The sequence below is a fragment of the Echinops telfairi genome, unplaced genomic scaffold (assembly GCF_000313985.2).
Source record: "Echinops telfairi isolate 266 unplaced genomic scaffold, ASM31398v2 ScPeMD7_1;HRSCAF=3_0, whole genome shotgun sequence".
NCBI classification, from domain to species: Eukaryota; Metazoa; Chordata; class Mammalia; order Afrosoricida; family Tenrecidae; genus Echinops; species Echinops telfairi.
In genome coordinates, this window is record NW_022103896.1 from 81,264,043 (window position 1) to 81,269,229 (window position 5,187).

Genomic DNA, 5,187 nt, shown 5'->3' on the forward strand with positions numbered 1-5,187 from the left:
TAAGTCAGATGTAATTGCTGCAATAAGTTATTTAGAGGCTACTTTTGAAGATTTAAATACCTCGCTGTTTAAACACTTTTAAAAGGTTAACACTTGAAAGTTTTAGATGCCAAATTCAGAAGTATTAGAATGAAAATTTATCAGGGAAAGGATTTCATTAGGCTTATGCATTGACACAGTAGTTTGATTCTCTTTTTTGATGGACAAATGTGTCTTTATACTTATTATTTCTATTGAAAAGTTACATAAGCAACATGATTGTAGCTTAAGTCAATAAATACGTATTAAATGTCTATTATGTGTCAAGCCCAAGGTCTTGGTAGCTCAGTGGTAGAATTTTCTCCTTCAAAACAGGACACCCATGTTCTTGAGCACTGCATCCCCTTTGTGAGAGAAGCGTGTGTGCACTGTTATGAGACTGAGTAGACTTTAGCAAAACTTCCAAACTAAAATAGATTAGGGAAAAATCCTATTGGTCCAGTGCCAAAAAAGCAGTCAGGGAAAACTCTATAGGAAGATCACATAATGAGGCAGAGCAAGATGATAGTTTAAACTGTTGCAGACTCCAATCCCCTACAATTATTTTTAAAAAACAAACAAGCAAAAGAGGTAAAATTAAAAATTGCAGAACTACATAAGTTAAAGGCTAAAGGAACAAAGGAACCACTGAATCAAGTAAAAGGTAGCATACTGACCAGTGGCAAGCAGAAGTTCACAGAGCATCCTCAACCCACTCTCCTTTGAAACAAAACATAGCTATCTTGGGGTATTGCCAACTGGCACAAAGCCCATTGTGTTCCAGGTATGTGGAAGGGCAAGGCCCATTTGTCTTTGTAGTGTAAGGCAGTGTGAGCAGTGTAAGCCTGATCACATGTACTTAAGAAAGGACTCGGGTATACGTAGGTCTGATACCACGGAGCCCTGCGAAGGAGCAACATGAGGAGCATAGTATAGCTTAGATTGCGACACTGAAGAGAGGTGGAGAAACCAAGTAAGCATAGCTGGAGTCTGAGTTCTTGGACATGGAGGTGTGAGACAGAGAGACTGAGTAAACCCACTGCTGACCAAAAGAATTGAGAAATCGCGCCTAGGGTGGACTTGCCAGCAGCATAGTGCAGGTCTCTGATCATGAACTCTTGGGCTTAGAACAGAGAGGGTTGGTGAGCAAAGAGAAAGCTGCAGTGCCTGGGAAATAGGACGTGCAATGGAGTTTCTCATTGAGTCTAGCACAAACTGAGTTCCTGATCACTCAGACCCAAGACGGAAATAGTTGCTGTCTGCAATGTGACCCAGAGTATCTGAACTGTCAAATCTAGGACACAATGGCTTTGTGCATATGACATACACTGAGATTTCCATCGGTCTTGAGGGAAAAGCAGTAAGGTGAGCACAGAGTGGGCTACGGTTCATTAGCAACACATACGATGACTGGACTATCGCTGCTGCGTTCAGGGTGGGACTCTGAGACTAGGATGGCACAGCTGACATTTCTAGGAAGACAAACTGGAGGATGGTGACAGTTTTAGCTGTTGCTGAGAGAATAGTGCAAGACCTTCATAGCTGAGGGCACAGGCTGGGAAGTTCAGGTGAGTACTACGAGACAGCTGGTGTCCCTATACATGGAGTTCCCACTGTGGGGGCAGGCCCAGCTTCACTGGGGGTGATAAGAACTTGGTTCCAAAGCAATATGGTCATTGCCTACCATAACAGGAGGGACGGTGTCCACGCACGTGGTACAAATCATAGTGTTCGATACTGAATTGGCCTCCCACTCAGAGAACATAGGTGAGAAATAGTGAAGGATGGTGCCCTTGAACAAATAAGCTAGTAGGAAAGCAATTGTTACAAGTGCATCAGAAGAAAACTCTGGAGTTGAAAAAGAGGGCAACTTCAAAAGTAAAATAATTATAACACCAACCATAATCATAGCGAAGAGAGTGAGCCTTAGGAAAAGGAGATAATTCAATTACCAGAGTCACCAAAGATTAATTAATTTAAAAATAGATTAATGCTCTGACTATAACCAACATAGCATATGAAGATGCAGGATAAAATACAAGCCCATGTAAATGACCAACAGTAGCCATGAGGAAGGGCAGATAATAGAAATGCTAGATGAAATGTTTAAAGCAGCAGCATTAAGTATGTTCTGAGAATTAAAGAAAAAAATTTTAAAAGAACTAAAAAAAAATACCAGAAAAATAATTCAAGAGCAAGACAAAGTTTTCAGTAGATAGGAAGAAAAGAAAAGAAAAAGGGAATACTGGAACTAAAAGTACATTGAACAATGCTCTGAAAGAGCTTCATAGCCAATGTTAATTGACTGAAAAAAGAATCACTGAGCACAGAGACTGGATAACAGAGGCCATCCAGTGTGAGTAGTAAAAAGAAAAAGACAATAAAAATATGAGCAAAGTCTAAGAGATTTGTGGGACAGGCTCAAGTGGAAAAATGTACACATTTGGGGAGAGCTAGGAAGGGGAAAGGGGAAAAGTACAAAAAGATTGAAAAGTAATGGCCCAAAATTTTGTCAAAGACAAACTGATACATCTAACATGTTCAATGAACCCAGAAAAGTTAAATGCAAATTTAAGACTATCTCAATTACAAAGATTGAATCTTAGATAACATTATAAAGGTAGGAAGGAACTGATATCTCTATCAGTGTTATGTACTTAAATTTAGTTAGTATTAATTTAAGCCAGATTCTTTTAAATGTTAGTTGTTGAATGGAACCCTCATGGTGACTTCAAATGAAGTAAATTAAAAACTATATGTATACAAAATCAGGGTGCAGTGGCATGAAAGCCAAAGGAAAAAATCCTTGGTCCAAGTATCTTGTCAATTTTTGTTTAAATGACTTCCCATTAAGTCCTTATGGTCATCTCCTGCCCATTGAGAAAATCTATCAAGACTACTTTAGAATCCTAAAAAGAGTTATCATAACTTATTGTCAATTTTCCATACTGCAATGGTTTGTATGCGGCTACCAGCATTTTAATTATCAAAAGGGGTATGCATGGTGGACAGATTACAGTTCATTCCAAACGAAGGCAGACTAGAAACAAGGAAAGAGGTGGGCCACTTCTGACAATTTAGCTAGTGAAAACCTTACAAATAGCCGCAGAACATCGATAGAATGCTGGAAGATGAGCCCCCCCCCCAGGAGGGAAGGCACTGAAAACACAAGTGGAAAATGTCTCCTTTCTGAAAGCAGAGTCAACCTTAACTACACAGAAAAAGAAAAGTTTGGGGGCCTTAATTTGCTGATGCAACACAATTTAAAATAAGAAAGAGCTGCAAACATCCCTTAATAACCATAGAATGTAACATACAAAGTATGAATATAGGAAAGTTATCATTGTCAAAAGTGAAATAGAGCCCATACTGATTGGTGCCCTCGATGTTAGTGAGCTCCAGTAGACTGGTGTTAGCCGTTTTGGGTTACTGTCAGGGGAACGATGAATTGAAGAGGAATGGTATCACATCCAGTGTTAAAATAGAGGATAATGACCAATAATCTGTAAGGAAGATCAGTTAATTTGACTATTATTCAAATTTACCTGCCTATTCCTAAAACTAATGAAGAAATTAAATAAACTTACCAATTTCTTCTGTCTGAAATGGATTAACTTATAATAAAGACACAGTGATCCAAAATTGGAAATAAAGAGGAAAGATCAGTAGTTGGAAAATATGGCCATAGTGATACATATTATATTGGAAATGGTGTGATAAAAATTTCAAGATGGGAAACTGTCTGAAATTCCTTATGGGAGCAGATAACTTCAACTTTTTCCCAAGGATCAGCAGGTGGGTTTGTGGATGGATTTGAACTGCCGGCCTTGAGGTTGGCAGCGCAAAGCTCAATCAACAGTGCCAACAGGAGTCTATTATGACCCATTTAAGTCTGTGTCTATTGTCTAGGTATTACAGGAACTCTAAATGGGTCTATATTGGATACTTCACATTTTGTCTTAATATTATTCATTCTGTTAAAAAGCTTGCTTCCTTTCATCATCCTGTTTCTGAATAAAATTTCAATTTCCAGAGATAATTATTCATGTGTATAGCTTTTTAATTAAAAAGAAACACACTAGTCAATCTTTTATTTCTGAGATAACCACATGAAAAGCAACTTTTAATTACTGTTTTCCCAGCCTCTTCCCAAGCTGCAAACTCTGATATCAGAACAAAAGTTGGAAATTAGCTAACACTTGAAAGAAGAAGTTAATCATATAGCTTATTATCTATAAACGTCTAGCCAAGGTGAAAGGATGATAGAATACACATTCTCACACGTAATGAATGACTGCGCTGTGTTTATATCTACACAACTGTTTTCCTCCCCTCCTTTCCTGCTTTGTCTCTCCTCTTGACATTCTAAGTCCTATAGACCTGATAAAAGGTGAAAACCCAGTTGTCCAGGGAGTCCTTGCTTTGTAATTTTTAGTACTGTCTAGTTTCTCTATCCTCTCACTTGAAACTCTGCTTCATTGCTTGCTGTCTTTCTTTCAGACTACAACTTCTGCAGTACCTAGCACATGGATTTCAGGACCACCTGTGAAGAGGTAGGTTCAGCAGTCTTCTACTTCTAAAACGAGGGAAATCAAACTAGTTCATCCTGCATCACATAGCTGGGATGCTGCTTTGGATGGAAGGATGCATGATGAGCCCATATCATTTTAGAGGAAGTTCTTTTTCAGTATGATTGAAATGCTAGAATGCCTGGCGAAGTCTCTTTTTTATGAAGGCTATTACACATTTGATCCGACTACCTTGTTTTTCACTACACACTATGCACTGGATGATTTCAAGTACTGAGAGTGTAAGAGGAAATTCTCATCACATAAATAGTTATAAATTAGAAGATATGAAGGTAAGATAGTCAGAATGTTCCTTAGAAGTGAAGATGGTGAGATTTTGCATCACATCTTTTCGGCATGTTCTCAGGAGGGACTAGTCCATGGAAAGAATATCATGCTTGGTAAGGTAGAAGGTCAGTGAAAGGGAGGGAGAGCCTCCCCAGGATGGAGTTACACAATGGTTGCGACAGTGGGCTCAAACAGAGGAGGAAGTTTGAAGATGGCACAGGACCAGGCAGTGTGACTTTCTACTTCACAAGGGCTCTCTCTGAATCAAAACTTACTGATGGACATTCACAGCAAGAAAAAAACAATAGCAAGA